Below are 18,945 nucleotides of genomic sequence, written 5' to 3' on the forward strand. Positions count from 1 at the left end.
GTTTGAGAGGATTGTGGAAATGTCCTCCTCGAACGTGCCAATAGGGCCAGGTGGTCTATAGATAAGGTGAATAGTAATAGTTTGAGAGGGAGATGCGAGGAGGTTAGCAGTTAATGATTCGCAGGAGTTAGTTGTTGAACTTGAATCAATTTTTAGGGTGAGATTATTTTTAGCAATAATAGCTAGGCCACCTCCTCGAGAGTTGGCTCTGTCTTCTCTGAGTATGGTGTAATTATGGGGTAAGGCAAGCATTAGGGCAGGTCCTGCAGCTTAAGGTATATTTCCCACATTTCATGTCTATTTACCGTATTCCCACATTTCATGTCTATTTACCATATCTTAGGTATATTCCCTGTATACCTGGTCTATTACCCTATTTTTCAGGTTTAGTTCCCATATTTAAGGTCTACTTCCTACATTTCATGTCTATTTACCATTTCTCAGGTCTATTCCTGGTATGTCGGGTCTATTACCCAATATTTCAGGTCTAGTTCCCATATTTAAGATCTATTTCCCACATTTCATGTCTATTTACCGTATTCCCACATTTCATGTCTATTTACCATATCTTAGGTATATTCCCTGTATACCTGGTCTATTACCCTATTTTTCAGGTTTAGTTCCCATATTTAAGGTCTACTTCCTACATTTCATGTCTATTTACCATTTCTCAGGTCTATTCCTGGTATGTCGGGTCTATTACCCAATATTTCAGGTCTAGTTCCCATATTTAAGATCTATTTCCCACATTTCATGTCTATTTACCGTATTCCCATATTTCATGTCTATTTACCATATCTTAGGTATATTCCCTGTGTATCTGGTCTATTTTCCTAATTTTCAGGTTTAGTTCCCATATTTAAGGTCTACTTCCTACATTTCATGTCTATTTACCATTTCTCAGGTCTATTCCTGGTATGTCGGGTCTATTACCCAATATTTCAGGTCTAGTTCCCATATTTAAGATCTATTTCCCACATTTCATGTCTATTTACCGTATTCCCACATTTCATGTCTATTTACCATATCTTAGGTATATTCCCTGTGTATCTGGTCTATTTTCCTAATTTTCAGGTTTAGTTCCCATATTTAAGGTCTACTTCCTACATTTCATGTCTATTTACCATATCTTAGGTCTATTCCTGGTATGTCAGGGCTATTTCCCACATTTCATGTCTATTTACTGTATATTAGGTCTATTCCCTTTATATCAGGTCGATTTCCCTCTATTTCAGGTCTAGTTCCAATATTTAAGTTCCATTTCCCACATGTCATGTCTATTTACTGTATTCCCAAATTTCATGTCTATTTACCATATCTTAGGTCTATTCCCTGTGTATCTGGTCTATTTTCCTAATTTTCAGGTTTAGTTCCCATATTTAAGGTCTACTTCCTACATTTCATGTCTATTTACCATTTCATAGGTCTATTCCTGGTATGTCAGGTCTATTACTCAATATTTCAGGTCTAGTTCCCATATTTAAGATCCTTCCCCCAGAAGCTCACTGTCTCCCGAGCCCTGGTTCTCTCGAAGCTGGACTACTGTAACAGCCTCTATCTTAATCTGCCTGCCTCCACTCTCCGCCCTCTGCAACTCATCCAGAACAGAACTGCGAGACTTGTCCTTGGCCTCAAGCCCAGGGACCGTATCTCTCCAGGACTGAAATCTCTACACTGGCTCCCAGTGGCTGCGAGGATAAAGTTCAAAACCCTCTGCATTGTCCACAAGGCCTTCTGGGGCCTGGGTCCTAAATACCTTCAACTCTCCCTTCCCAAATATCTTCCTTCCCGAGCCCTTCGCTCATCCGCCTCCAACTCCCTCAGGGTTAGCCGCTTCTCGAAGCAACGAGCTGGGGGTAGATCTGTCTCCGCGGCAGGGGCCTCCCTCTGGAACAGCCTTCCTGCCTCCCTGAAACTTGAGGAGAACCATCTCCGGTTCCGGAAGCACCTCAAAACCTTCCTCTTTGCTTCTGCTTTCCCTCTCCCTCTCCCCTGCTGAGCGGCTAATTAATTTTCACTGAAGCTGCACTGATCCTGCAATTGGACCACTCTAAACGGCCTCGGTCCTGGGCCCTGCCACTCTCCACTTGCACTGATGCCCTGGAACCCCTTTGCACTGCGGGTCTGTCTCTGTATCCCTACAGCCCCCCCTCCCCCAGCACTTGTTCTGCACTTACCTCACACTTGCCACCAGCTGGCCCTATTTATTTATTTATTACGTACGCCTCTTACCTTGTACTGCACTTCCCCCCCTCCCCTTGCACTTTTCCCCTCCCCTACCCCTGCACTTGCGCGATCTGAATGACACCTGGCCTAGTAGGATCGTTTTCTGTCTCCCCTTGTACCCCCCTCCCTGCCTCATCGCGCCTTGAAACACTTGTGTATAGGCGCGTTACAAATACCATATCATATCATATCATATCATATTTCCCACATTTCATGTCTATTTACTGTATTCCCACATTTCATGTCTATTTACCATATCTTTGGTCTATTCCCTGTATATCAGGTCTATTTCCCACATTTCATGTCTATTTACTGTTTCTTAGGTCTATTCCCTGTATATCCGGTCTATTTCCCTATTTTACAGGTTTAGTTCAATTATTTAAGGTCTATTTCCGACATTTCATGTATATTTATGGTATTTTAGGTCTCTTCCCTGTATATCCGTTCTATTTCCCTATTTTACAGGTTTAGTTCCCACATTTAAGTTCTATTTCCCACATTTCATGTCTATTTACCATATCTTAGGCATATTCTCTGTATATCTGCTCTATTTCCCTATTTTTCAGGTTTAGTTCAATATTTAAGGTCTAGTTCCTACATTTCATGTCTATGTACGATATCTTAGGTCTATTCCCTGTATATCAGGTCTATTTCCCACATTTCATGTCCATTCACTGTATATTAGGTCTATTCTCTTTATATCAGGTCTATTTCCCTGTATTTCAGGTCTAGTTCCAATATTTAAGGTCTATTTCCCACATTTCATGTCTATTTACCGTATGCCCACATTCCATGTCTATTTACCATTTCATAGTTCTATTCCTGGTATATCAGGTCTATTACCCTATATTTCAGGTCTACTTCCCATATTTAAGATCTATTTCCCACATTTCATGTCTATTTACTGTATTCCCATATTTCATGTCTATTTACCATATCTTAGGTCTATTCCCTGTATATCAGGTCTATTTCCCACATTTCATGTCTATGTACTGTATATTAGGTCTATTCCCTTTATATCACGTCTTTTTCCCTGTATTTCAGGTCTAGTTCCAATATTTAAGGTATATTTCCCACATTTCATGTCTATTTACCATATCTTAGGTCTATTCCCGTTATATCAGGTCTATTTCCATATATTTCACACCTAGTTCCCTTTTTGGTCTATTGGAATCTGGTCTATTTCCCTAATTTTCAGGTTTAGTTCCCATATTTAAGGTCTATTTCCTACATTTCATTTCTATATACCATATCTTAGGTCTATTCCCTGTATATCAGGTCTATTTCCCACATTTCATGTCTATTTACTATATATTAGGTCTATTCCCTTTATATCAGGTCTATATCCCTGTATTTCAGGTCTAGTACCTATATTTAAGGTATATTTCCCACATTTCATGTCTATTTACTGCATTCCCAAATTTCATGTCTATTTACCATATCTTAGGTCTATTCCCTGTATATCTGGTCTATTTCCCTATTTTTCAGGTTTAGTTCCCATATTTAAGGTCTATTTCCCACATTTCATGTCTATTTACCGAATCTTAGGTCTATTCCCTGTATATGAGGTCTATTTCCCACATTTCATGTCTATTTACCATATGCCCACATTCCATGTCTATTTACCATATCTTAGGTCTATTCCCTGTATATCAGGGCTATTTCCCACATTTCATGTCTATTTACTGTATATTAGGTCTATTCCCTTTATATCAGGTCGATTTCCCTCTATTTCAGGTCTAGTTCCAATATTTAAGGTATATTTCCCACATTTCATGTCTATTTACCGTATTCCCACATTTCATGTCTATTTACCATATCTTAGGTATATTCCCTGTATATCTGGTCTATTTCCCTATTTTTCAGGTTTAGTTCAATTATTTGAGGTCTATTTCCGACATTTTATGTATATTTACAGTATCTTAGTTCTCCTCCCTGTATATCCGGTCTATTTCCCTATTTTTCAGGTTTAGTTCCATATTTAAAGTCTATTTCCTACATTTCATGTCTATTTACGATATCTTAGGTCTATTCCATGTATATCAGGTCTATTTCCCACATTTCATGTCCATTTACTGTATATTAGGTCTATTCTCTTTATATCAGGTCTATTTCCCTGTATTTCAGGTCTAGTTCCAATATTTAAGGTCTATTTCCCACATTTCATGTCTATTTACCATATGCCCACATTCCATGTCTGTTTACATTTTCATAGGTCTATTCCTGGTATATCAGGTCTATTACCCTATATTTCAGGTCTAGTTCCCATATTTAAGATCTATTTCCCACATTTCATGTCTATTTACCGTATTCCCACATTTCATGTCTATTTACCATATCTTAGGTCTATTCCCTGTACATCAGGTCTATTTCCCACATTTCATGTCTATTTACTGTATATTAGGTCTATTCCCTTTATATCAGGTCTATTTCCCTGTACTTCAGGTTTAGTTCCAATATTTAAGGTATATTTCCCACATTTCATGTCTATTTACCGTATTCCCACATTTCATGTCTATTTACCATATCTTAGGTATATTCCCTGTATACCTGGTCTATTACCCTATTTTTCAGGTTTAGTTCCCACATTTAAGTTACATTTCCCACATTTCATGTCTATTTACTGTATTCCCAAATTTCATGTCTATTTACCATATCTTAGGTATATTCCCTGTGTATCTGGTCTATGTCCCTAATTTTCAGGTTTAGTTCCCATATTTAAGGTCTACTTCCTACATTTCATGTCTATTTACCATTTCATAGGTCTATTCCTGGTATGTCAGGTCTATTACCCAATATTTCAGGTCTAGTTCCCATATTTAAGATCTATTTCCCACATTTCATGTCTATTTAGTGTATTCCCACATTTCATGTCTATTTTCCATATCTTAGGTCTATTCCTTGTATATCAGGGCTATTTCCCACATTTCATGTCTATTTACTGTATATTAGGTCTATTCCCTTTATATCAGGTCGATTTCCCTCTATTTCAGGTCTAGTTCCAATATTTAAGTTCCATTTCCCACATGTCATGTCTATTTACTGTATTCCCAAATTTCATGTCTATTTACCATATCTTCGGTATATTCCCTGTGTATCTGGTCTATTTTCCTAATTTTCAGGTTTAGTTCCCATATTTAAGGTCTACTTCCTACATTTCATGTCTATTTACCATTTCATAGGTCTATTCCTGGTATGTCAGGTCTATTACTCAATATTTCAGGTGTAGTTCCCATATTTAAGATCTATTTCCCACATTTCATGTCTATTTAACGTATTCCCACATTTCATGTCTATTTACCATATCTTTGGTCTATTCCCTGTATATCAGGTCTATTTCCCACATTTCATGTCTATTTACCGTATTCCCACATTTCATGTCTATTTACCATATCTTAGGTATATTCCCTGTATATCTGGTCTATTTCCCTATTTTTCAGGTTTAGTTCAATTATTTGAGGTCTATTTCCGACATTTTATGTATATTTACAGTATCTTAGGTCTATTCCATGTATATCAGGTCTATTTCCCACATTTCATGTCCATTTACTGTATATTAGGTCTATTCTCTTTATATCAGGTCTATTTCCCTGTATTTCAGGTCTAGTTCCAATATTTAAGGTCTATTTCCCACATTTCATGTCTATTTACCATATGCCCACATTCCATGTCTGTTTACCATTTCATAGGTCTATTCCTGGTATATCAGGTCTATTTCCCACATTTCATGTCTATTTACTGTATATTAGGTCTATTCCCTTTATATCAGGTCTATTTCCCTGTACTTCAGGTTTAGTTCCAATATTTAAGGTATATTTCCCACATTTCATGTCTATTTACCGTATTCCCACATTTCATGTCTATTTACCATATCTTAGGTATATTCCCTGTATACCTGGTCTATTACCCTATTTTTCAGGTTTAGTTCCCACATTTAAGTTACATTTCCCACATTTCATGTCTATTTACTGTATTCCCAAATTTCATGTCTATTTACCATATCTTAGGTATATTCCCTGTGTATCTGGTCTATGTCCCTAATTTTCAGGTTTAGTTCCCATATTTAAGGTCTACTTCCTACATTTCATGTCTATTTACCATTTCATAGGTCTATTCCTGGTATGTCAGGTCTATTACCCAATATTTCAGGTCTAGTTCCCATATTTAAGATCTATTTCCCACATTTCATGTCTATTTACTGTATTCCCAAATGTCATGTCTATTTACCATATCTTAGGTCTATTCCTTGTATATCAGGGCTATTTCCCACATTTCATGTCTATTTACTGTATATTAGGTCTATTCCCTTTATATCAGGTCGATTTCCCTCTATTTCAGGTCTAGTTCCAATATTTAAGGTATATTTCCCACATTTCATGTCTATTTACCGTATTCCCACATTTCATGTCTATTTACCATATCTTAGGTCTATTCCCTGTATATCAGGTCTATTTCCCACATTTTATGTCTATGTACTGTATATTAGGTCTATTGCCTTTATATCACGTCTATTTCCCTGTATTTCAGGTCTAGTTCCAATATTTAAGGTATATTTCCCACATTTCATGTCTATTTACCGTATTCCCACATTTCATGTCTATTTACCATATCTTAGGTATATTCCCTGTATATCTGGTCTATTTCCCTATTTTTCAGGTTTAGTTCAATTATTTGAGGTCTATTTCCGACATTTTATGTATATTTACAGTATCTTAGTTCTCCTCCCTGTATATCCGGTCTATTTCCCTATTTTTCAGGTTTAGTTCCATATTTAAAGTCTATTTCCTACATTTCATGTCTATTTACGATATCTTAGGTCTATTCCATGTATATCAGGTCTATTTCCCACATTTCATGTCCATTTACTGTATATTAGGTCTATTCTCTTTATATCAGGTCTATTTCCCTGTATTTCAGGTCTAGTTCCAATATTTAAGGTCTATTTCCCACATTTCATGTCTATTTACCATATGCCCACATTCCATGTCTGTTTACAATTTCATAGGTCTATTCCTGGTATATCAGGTCTATTACCCTATATTTCAGGTCTAGTTCCCATATTTAAGATCTATTTCCCACATTTCATGTCTATTTACCGTATTCCCACATTTCATGTCTATTTACCATATCTTAGGTCTATTCCCTGTACATCAGGTCTATTTCCCGCATTTCATGTCTATTTACTGTATATTAGGTCTATTCCCTTTATATCAGGTCTATTTCCCTGTACTTCAGGTTTAGTTCCAATATTTAAGGTATATTTCCCACATTTCATGTCTATTTACCGTATTCCCACATTTCATGTCTATTTACCATATCTTAGGTATATTCCCTGTATACCTGGTCTATTACCCTATTTTTCAGGTTTAGTTCCCACATTTAAGTTACATTTCCCACATTTCATGTCTATTTACTGTATTCCCAAATTTCATGTCTATTTACCATATCTTAGGTATATTCCCTGTGTATCTGGTCTATGTCCCTAATTTTCAGGTTTAGTTCCCATATTTAAGGTCTACTTCCTACATTTCATGTCTATTTACCATTTCATAGGTCTATTCCTGGTATGTCAGGTCTATTACCCAATATTTCAGGTCTAGTTCCCATATTTAAGATCTATTTCCCACATTTCATGTCTATTTACTGTATTCCCACATTTCATGTCTATTTACCATATCTTAGGTCTATTCCTTGTATATCAGGGCTATTTCCCACATTTCATGTCTATTTACTGTATATTAGGTCTATTCCCTTTATATCAGGTCGATTTCCCTCTATTTCAGGTCTAGTTCCAATATTTAAGTTCCATTTCCCACATGTCATGTCTATTTACTGTATTCCCAAATTTCATGTCTATTTACCATATCTTAGGTATATTCCCTGTGTATCTGGTCTATTTTCCTAATTTTCGGGTTTAGTTCCCATATTTAAGGTCTACTTCCTACATTTCATGTCTATTTACCATTTCATAGGTCTATTCCTGGTATGTCAGGTCTATTACTCAATAATTCAGGTGTAGTTCCCATATTTAAGATCTATTTCCCACATTTCATGTCTATTTAACGTATTCCCACATTTCATGTCTATTTACCATATCTTTGGTCTATTCCCTGTATATCAGGTCTATTTCCCACATTTCATGTCTATTTACCATATCTTAGGTATATTCCCTGTATATCTGGTCTATTTCCCTATTTTTCAGGTTTAGTTCAATTATTTGAGGTCTATTTCCGACATTTTATGTATATTTACAGTATCTTAGGTCTCCTCCCTGTATATCCGATCTATTTCCCTATTTTTCAGGTTTAGTTCCATATTTAAAGTCTATTTCCTACATTTCATGTCTATTTACGATATCTTAGGTCTATTCCATGTATATCAGGTCTATTTCCCACATTTCATGTCCATTTACTGTATATTAGGTCTATTCTCTTTATATCAGGTCTATTTCCCTGTATTTCAGGTCTAGTTCCAATATTTAAGGTCTATTTCCCACATTTCATGTCTATTTACCATATGCCCACATTCCATGTCTGTTTACCATTTCATAGGTCTATTCCTGGTATATCAGGTCTATTTCCCACATTTCATGTCTATTTACTGTATATTAGGTCTATTCCCTTTATATCAGGTCTATTTCCCTGTACTTCAGGTTTAGTTCCAATATTTAAGGTATATTTCCCACATTTCATGTCTATTTACCGTATTCCCACATTTCATGTCTATTTACCATATCTTAGGTATATTCCCTGTATACCTGGTCTATTACCCTATTTTTCAGGTTTAGTTCCCACATTTAAGTTACATTTCCCACATTTCATGTCTATTTACTGTATTCCCAAATTTCATGTCTATTTACCATATCTTAGGTATATTCCCTGTGTATCTGGTCTATGTCCCTAATTTTCAGGTTTAGTTCCCATATTTAAGGTCTACTTCCTACATTTCATGTCTATTTACCATTTCATAGGTCTATTCCTGGTATGTCAGGTCTATTACCCAATATTTCAGGTCTAGTTCCCATATTTAAGATCTATTTCCCACATTTCATGTCTATTTACTGTATTCCCAAATTTCATGTCTATTTACCATATCTTAGGTCTATTCCTTGTATATCAGGGCTATTTCCCACATTTCATGTCTATTTACTGTATATTAGGTCTATTCCCTTTATATCAGGTCGATTTCCCTCTATTTCAGGTCTAGTTCCAATATTTAAGGTATATTTCCCACATTTCATGTCTATTTACCGTATTCCCACATTTCATGTCTATTTACCATATCTTAGGTCTATTCCCTGTATATCAGGTCTATTTCCCACATTTTATGTCTATGTACTGTATATTAGGTCTATTGCCTTTATATCACGTCTATTTCCCTGTATTTCAGGTCTAGTTCCAATATTTAAGGTATATTTCCCACATTTCATGTCTATTTACCGTATTCCCACATTTCATGTCTATTTACCATATCTTAGGTATATTCCCTGTATATCTGGTCTATTTCCCTATTTTTCAGGTTTAGTTCAATTATTTGAGGTCTATTTCCGACATTTTATGTATATTTACAGTATCTTAGTTCTCCTCCCTGTATATCCGGTCTATTTCCCTATTTTTCAGGTTTAGTTCCATATTTAAAGTCTATTTCCTACATTTCATGTCTATTTACGATATCTTAGGTCTATTCCATGTATATCAGGTCTATTTCCCACATTTCATGTCCATTTACTGTATATTAGGTCTATTCTCTTTATATCAGGTCTATTTCCCTGTATTTCAGGTCTAGTTCCAATATTTAAGGTCTATTTCCCACATTTCATGTCTATTTACCATATGCCCACATTCCATGTCTGTTTACAATTTCATAGGTCTATTCCTGGTATATCAGGTCTATTACCCTATATTTCAGGTCTAGTTCCCATATTTAAGATCTATTTCCCACATTTCATGTCTATTTACCGTATTCCCACATTTCATGTCTATTTACCATATCTTAGGTCTATTCCCTGTACATCAGGTCTATTTCCCACATTTCATGTCTATTTACTGTATATTAGGTCTATTCCCTTTATATCAGGTCTATTTCCCTGTACTTCAGGTTTAGTTCCAATATTTAAGGTATATTTCCCACATTTCATGTCTATTTACCGTATTCCCACATTTCATGTCTATTTACCATATCTTAGGTATATTCCCTGTATACCTGGTCTATTACCCTATTTTTCAGGTTTAGTTCCCACATTTAAGTTACATTTCCCACATTTCATGTCTATTTACTGTATTCCCAAATTTCATGTCTATTTACCATATCTTAGGTATATTCCCTGTGTATCTGGTCTATGTCCCTAATTTTCAGGTTTAGTTCCCATATTTAAGGTCTACTTCCTACATTTCATGTCTATTTACCATTTCATAGGTCTATTCCTGGTATGTCAGGTCTATTACCCAATATTTCAGGTCTAGTTCCCATATTTAAGATCTATTTCCCACATTTCATGTCTATTTACTGTATTCCCACATTTCATGTCTATTTACCATATCTTAGGTCTATTCCTTGTATATCAGGGCTATTTCCCACATTTCATGTCTATTTACTGTATATTAGGTCTATTCCCTTTATATCAGGTCGATTTCCCTCTATTTCAGGTCTAGTTCCAATATTTAAGTTCCATTTCCCACATGTCATGTCTATTTACTGTATTCCCAAATTTCATGTCTATTTACCATATCTTAGGTATATTCCCTGTGTATCTGGTCTATTTTCCTAATTTTCAGGTTTAGTTCCCATATTTAAGGTCTACTTCCTACATTTCATGTCTATTTACCATTTCATAGGTCTATTCCTGGTATGTCAGGTCTATTACTCAATATTTCAGGTGTAGTTCCCATATTTAAGTTCTATTTCCCACATTTCATGTCTATTTAACGTATTCCCACATTTCATGTCTATGTACCATATCTTTGGTCTATTCCCTGTATATCAGGTCTATTTCCCACATTTCATGTCTATTTACCGTATTCCCACATTTCATGTCTATTCACCATATCTTAGGTATATTCCCTGTATATCTGGTCTATTTCCCTATTTTTCAGGTTTAGTTCAATTATTTGAGGTCTATTTCCGACATTTTATGTATATTTACAGTATCTTAGGTCTCCTCCCTGTATATCCGATCTATTTCCCTATTTTTCAGGTTTAGTTCCATATTTAAAGTCTATTTCCTACATTTCATGTCTATTTACGATATCTTAGGTCTATTCCATGTATATCAGGTCTATTTCCCACATTTCATGTCCATTTACTGTATATTAGGTCTATTCTCTTTATATCAGGTCTATTTCCCTGTATTTCAGGTCTAGTTCCAATATTTAAGGTCTATTTCCCACATTTCATGTCTATTTACCATATGCCCACATTCCATGTCTGTTTACCATTTCATAGGTCTATTCCTGGTATATCAGGTCTATTTCCCACATTTCATGTCTATTTACTGTATATTAGGTCTATTCCCTTTATATCAGGTCTATTTCCCTGTACTTCAGGTTTAGTTCCAATATTTAAGGTATATTTCCCACATTTCATGTCTATTTACCGTATTCCCACATTTCATGTCTATTTACCATATCTTAGGTATATTCCCTGTATACCTGGTCTATTACCCTATTTTTCAGGTTTAGTTCCCACATTTAAGTTACATTTCCCACATTTCATGTCTATTTACTGTATTCCCAAATTTCATGTCTATTTACCATATCTTAGGTATATTCCCTGTGTATCTGGTCTATGTCCCTAATTTTCAGGTTTAGTTCCCATATTTAAGGTCTACTTCCTACATTTCATGTCTATTTACCATTTCATAGGTCTATTCCTGGTATGTCAGGTCTATTACCCAATATTTCAGGTCTAGTTCCCATATTTAAGATCTATTTCCCACATTTCATGTCTATTTACTGTATTCCCAAATTTCATGTCTATTTACCATATCTTAGGTCTATTCCTTGTATATCAGGGCTATTTCCCACATTTCATGTCTATTTACTGTATATTAGGTCTATTCCCTTTATATCAGGTCGATTTCCCTCTATTTCAGGTCTAGTTCCAATATTTAAGGTATATTTCCCACATTTCATGTCTATTTACCGTATTCCCACATTTCATGTCTATTTACCATATCTTAGGTATATTCCCTGTATACCTGGTCTATTACCCTATTTTTCAGGTTTAGTTCCCATATTTAAGGTCTACTTCCTACATTTCATGTCTATTTACCATTTCTCAGGTCTATTCCTGGTATGTCGGGTCCATTACCCAATATTTCAGGTCTAGTTCCCATATTTAAGATCTATTTCCCACATTTCATGTCTATTTACCGTATTCCCACATTTCATGTCTATTTACCATATCTTAGGTATATTCCCTGTGTATCTGGTCTATTTTCCTAATTTTCAGGTTTAGTTCCCATATTTAAGGTCTACTTCCTACATTTCATGTCTATTTACCATATCTTAGGTCTGTTCCTGGTATGTCAGGGCTATTTCCCACATTTCATGTCTATTTACTGTATATTAGGTCTATTCCCTTTATATCAGGTCGATTTCCCTCTATTTCAGGTCTAGTTCCAATATTTAAGTTCCATTTCCCACATGTCATGTCTATTTACTGTATTCCCAAATTTCATGTCTATTTACCATATCTTAGGTATATTCCCTGTGTATCCGGTCTATTTCCCTATTTTACAGGTTTAGTTCCATATTTAAGGTCTAGTTCCTACATTTCATGTCTATGTACGATATCTTAGGTCTATTCCCTGTATATCAGGTCTATTTCCCACATTTCATGTCCATTCACTGTATATTAGGTCTATTCTCTTTATATCAGGTCTATTTCCCTGTATTTCAGGTCTAGTTCCAATATTTAAGGTCTATTTCCCACATTTCATGTCTATTTACCATATGCCCACATTCCATGTCTATTTACCATTTCATAGTTCTATTCCTGGTATATCAGGTCTATTACCCTATATTTCAGGTCTACTTCCCATATTTAAGATCTATTTCCCACATTTCATGTCTATTTACCGTATTCCCATATTTCATGTCTATTTACCATATCTTAGGTCTATTCCCATTATATCAGGTCTATTTCCATATATTTCACACCTAGTTCCCTTTTTGGTCTATTGGTATCTGGTCTATTTCCCTAATTTTCAGGTTTAGTTCCCATATTTAAGGTCTATTTCCTACATTTCATTTCTATATACCATATCTTAGGTCTATTCCCTGTATATCAGGTCTATTTCCCACATTTCATGTCTATTTACTATATATTAGGCCTATTCCCTTTATATCAGGTCTATATCCCTGTATTTCAGGTCTAGTACCTATATTTAAGGTATATTTCCCACATTTCATGTCTATTTACTGCATTCCCAAATTTCATGTCTATTTACCATATCTTAGGTCTATTCCCTGTATATCTGGTCTATTTCCCTATTTTTCAGGTTTCGTTCCCATATTTAAGGTCTATTTCCCACATTTCATGTCTATTTACCGAATCTTAGGTCTATTCCCTGTATATGAGGTCTATTTCCCACATTTCATGTCTATTTACCATATGCCCACATTCCATGTCTATTTACCATATCTTAGGTCTATTCCCTGTATATCAGGTCTATTTCCCACATTTTATGTCTATGTACTGTATATTAGGTCTATTGCCTTTATATCACGTCTATTACCCTATATTTCAGGTCTAGTTCCCATATTTAAGATCTATTTCCCACATTTCATGTCTATTTATCGTATTCCCATATTTCATGTCTATTTACCATATCTTAGGTCTATTCCCTGTATATCAGGTCTATTTCCCACATTTTATGTCTATGTACTGTATATTAGGTCTATTGCCTTTATATCACGTCTATTTCCCTGTATTTCAGGTCTAGTTCCAATATTTAAGGTATATTTCCCACATTTCATGTCTATTTACCGTATTCCCACATTTCATGTCTATTTACCATATCTTAGGTATATTCCCTGTATATCTGGTCTATTTCCCTATTTTTCAGGTTTAGTTCAATTATTTGAGGTCTATTTCCGACATTTTATGTATATTTACAGTATCTTAGTTCTCCTCCCTGTATATCCGGTCTATTTCCCTATTTTTCAGGTTTAGTTCCATATTTAAAGTCTATTTCCTACATTACATGTCTATTTACGATATCTTAGGTCTATTCCATGTATATCAGGTCTATTTCCCACATTTCATGTCCATTTACTGAATATTAGGTCTATTCTCTTTATATCAGGTCTATTTCCCTGTATTTCAGGTCTAGTTCCAATATTTAAGGTCTATTTCCCACATTTCATGTCTATTTACCATATGCCCACATTCCATGTCTGTTTACCATTTCATAGGTCTATTCCTGGTATATCAGGTCTATTACCCTATATTTCAGGTCTAGTTCCCATATTTAAGATCTATTTCCCACATTTCATGTCTATTTACCGTATTCCCACATTTCATGTCTATTTACCATATCTTAGGTCTATTCCCTGTACATCAGGTCTATTTCCCACATTTCATGTCTATTTACTGTATATTAGGTCTATTCCCTTTATATCAGGTCTATTTCCCTGTACTTCAGGTTTAGTTCCAATATTTAAGGTATATTTCCCACATTTCATGTCTATTTACCATATTCCCACATTTCATGTCTATTTACCATATCTTAGGTATATTCCCTGTATACCTGGTCTATTACCCTATTTTTCAGGTTTAGTTCCCACATTTAAGTTACATTTCCCACATTTCATGTCTATTTACTGTATTCCCAAATTTCATGTCTATTTACCATATCTTAGGTATATTCCCTGTGTATCTGGTCTATGTCCCTAATTTTCAGGTTTAGTTCCCATATTTAAGGTCTACTTCCTACATTTCATGTCTATTTACCATTTCATAGGTCTATTCCTGGTATGTCAGGTCTATTACCCAATATTTCAGGTCTAGTTCCCATATTTAAGATCTATTTCCCACATTTCATGTCTATTTACTGTATTCCCACATTTCATGTCTATTTACCATATCTTAGGTCTATTCCTTGTATATCAGGGCTATTTCCCACATTTCATGTCTATTTACTGTATATTAGGTCTATTCCCTTTATATCAGGTCGATTTCCCTCTATTTCAGGTCTAGTTCCAATATTTAAGTTCCATTTCCCACATGTCATGTCTATTTACTGTATTCCCAAATTTCATGTCTATTTACCATATCTTAGGTATATTCCCTGTGTATCTGGTCTATTTTCCTAATTTTCAGGTTTAGTTCCCATATTTAAGGTCTACTTCCCACATTCCATGTCTATTTACCATTTCATAGTTCTATTCCTGGTATATCAGGTCTATTACCCTATATTTCAGGTCTACTTCCCATATTTAAGATCTATTTCCCACATTTCATGTCTATTTACCGTATTCCCATATTTCATGTCTATTTACCATATCTTAGGTCTATTCCCTGTATATCAGGTCTCTTTCCCACATTTCATGTCTATGTACTGTATATTAGGTCTATTCCCTTTATATCACGTCTATTTCCCTGTATTTCAGGTCTAGTTCCAATATTTAAGGTATATTTCCCACATTTCATGTCTATTTACCATATCTTAGGTCTATTCCCGTTATATCAGGTCTATTTCCATATATTTCACACCTAGTTCCCTTTTTGGTCTATTGGTATCTGGTCTATTTCCCTAATTTTCAGGTTTAGTTCCCATATTTAAGGTCTATTTCCTACATTTCATTTCTATATACCATATCTTAGGTCTATTCCCTGTATATCAGGTCTATTTCCCACATTTCATGTCTATTTACTATATATTAGGTCTATTCCCTTTATATCAGGTCTATATCCCTGTATTTCAGGTCTAGTACCTATATTTAAGGTATATTTCCCACATTTCATGTCTATTTACTGCATTCCCAAATTTCATGTCTATTTACCATATCTTAGGTCTATTCCCTGTATATCTGGTCTATTTCCCTATTTTTCGGGTTTAGTTCCCATATTTAAGGTCTATTTCCCACATTTCATGTCTATTTACCGAATCTTAGGTCTATTCCCTGTATATGAGGTCTATTTCCCACATTTCATGTCTATTTACCATATGCCCACATTCCATGTCTATTTACCATATCTTAGGTCTATTCCCTGTATATCAGGTCTATTTCCCACATTTTATGTCTATGTACTGCATATTAGGTCTATTGCCTTTATATCACGTCTATTACCCTATATTTCAGGTCTAGTTCCCATATTTAAGATCTATTTCCCACATTTCATGTCTATTTATCGTATTCCCATATTTCATGTCTATTTACCATATCTTAGGTCTATTCCCTGTATATCAGGTCTATTTCCCACATTTTATGTCTATGTACTGTATATTAGGTCTATTGCCTTTATATCACGTCTATTTCCCTGTATTTCAGGTCTAGTTCCAATATTTAAGGTATATTTCCCACATTTCATGTCTATTTACCGTATTCCCACATTTCATGTCTATTTACCATATCTTAGGTATATTCCCTGTATATCTGGTCTATTTCCCTATTTTTCAGGTTTAGTTCAATTATTTGAGGTCTATTTCCGACATTTTATGTATATTTACAGTATCTTAGTTCTCCTCCCTGTATATCCGGTCTATTTCCCTATTTTTCAGGTTTAGTTCCATATTTAAAGTCTATTTCCTACATTTCATGTCTATTTACGATATGTTAGGTCTATTCCATGTATATCAGGTCTATTTCCCACATTTCATGTCCATTTACTGTATATTAGGTCTATTCTCTTTATATCAGGTCTATTTCCCTGTATTTCAGGTCTAGTTCCAATATTTAAGGTCTATTTCCCACATTTCATGTCTATTTACCATATGCCCACATTCCATGTCTGTTTACCATTTCATAGGTCTATTCCTGGTATATCAGGTCTATTACCCTATATTTCAGGTCTAGTTCCCATATTTAAGATCTATTTCCCACATTTCATGTCTATTTACCGTATTCCCACATTTCATGTCTATTTACCATATCTTAGGTCTATTCCCTGTATATCAGGTCTATTTCCCACATTTCATGTCTATTTACTGTATATTAGGTCTATTCCCTTTATACCAGGTCTGTTTCCCTGTACTTCAGGTTTAGTTCCAATATTTAAGGTATATTTCCCACATTTCATGTCTATTTACCGTATTCCCACATTTCATGTCTATTTACCATATCTTAGGTATATTCCCTGTATACCTGGTCTATTACCCTATTTTTCAGGTTTAGTTCCCACATTTAAGTTACATTTCCCACATTTCATGTCTATTTACTGTATTCCCAAATTTCATGTCTATTTACCATATCTTAGGTATATTCCCTGTGTATCTGGTCTATGTCCCTAATTTTCAGGTTTAGTTCCCATATTTAAGGTCTACTTCCTACATTTCATGTCTATTTACCATTTCATAGGTCTATTCCTGGTATGTCAGGTCTATTACCCAATATTTCAGGTCTAGTCCCATATTTAAGATCTATTTCCCACATTTCATGTCTATTTACTGTATTCCCACATTTCATGTCTATTTACCATATCTTAGGTCTATTCCTTGTATATCAGGGCTATTTCCCACATTTCATGTCTATTTACTGTATATTAGGTCTATTCCCTTTATATCAGGTCGATTTCCCTCTATTTCAGGTCTAGTTCCAATATTTAAGTTCCATTTCCCACATGTCATGTCTATTTACTGTATTCCCAAATTTCATGTCTATTTACCATATCTTAGGTATATTCCCTGTGTATCTGGTCTATTTTCCTAATTTTCAGGTTTAGTTCCCATATTTAAGGTCTACTTCCTACATTTCATGTCTATTTACCATTTCATAGGTCTATTCCTGGTATGTCAGGTCTATTACTCAATATTTCAGGTGTAGTTCCCATATTTAAGATCTATTTCCCACATTTCATGTCTATTTAACGTATTCCCACATTTCATGTCTATTTACTGTTTCTTAGGTCTATTCCCTGTATATCAGGTCTATTTCCCACATTTCATGTCTATTTACTGTTTCTTAGGTCTATTCCCTGTATATCCGGTCTATTTCCCTATTTTACAGGTTTAGTTCAATTATTTAAGGTCTATTTCCGACATTTCATGTATATTTACGGTATCTTAGGTCTCTTCCCTGTATATCCGTTCTATTTCCCTATTTTACAGGTTTATTTCCCACATTTCATGTCTATTTACCATATCTTAGGCATATTCCCTGTATATCAGGTCTATTTCCCACATTTCATGTCCATTTACTGTATATTAGGTCTATTCTCTTTATATCAGGTCTATTTCCCTGTATTTCAGGTCTAGTTCCAATATTTAAGGTCTATTTCCCACATTTCATGTCTATTTACCATATGCCCACATTCCATGTCTATTTACCATTTCATAGGTCTATTCCTGGTATATCAGGTCTATTACCCTATATTTCAGGTCTACTTCCCATATTTAAGATCTATTTCCCACATTTCATGTCTATTTACCGTATTCCCATATTTCATGTCTATTTACCATATCTTAGGTCTATTCCCTGTATATCAGGTCTATTTCCCACATTTCATGTCTATGTACTGTATATTAGGTCTATTCCCTTTATATCACGTCTATTTCCC

At 34.8% G+C, this 18,945-nt stretch overlaps 1 protein-coding gene across 1 annotated transcript in view; it reads left to right on the forward strand.

Moving 5' to 3' along the window:
- The window catches only part of LOC138473495 (vomeronasal type-2 receptor 116-like), a 328,503-nt gene that overhangs the window by 182,304 nt on the left and 127,254 nt on the right, over window positions 1–18,945 (forward strand). The window lies entirely within an intron of this gene.

This window comes from Ambystoma mexicanum, chromosome 8 (genome assembly GCF_040938575.1).
Source record: "Ambystoma mexicanum isolate Mex_15411 chromosome 8, UKY_AmexF1_1, whole genome shotgun sequence".
Lineage (NCBI taxonomy): Eukaryota > Metazoa > Chordata > Amphibia > Caudata > Ambystomatidae > Ambystoma > Ambystoma mexicanum.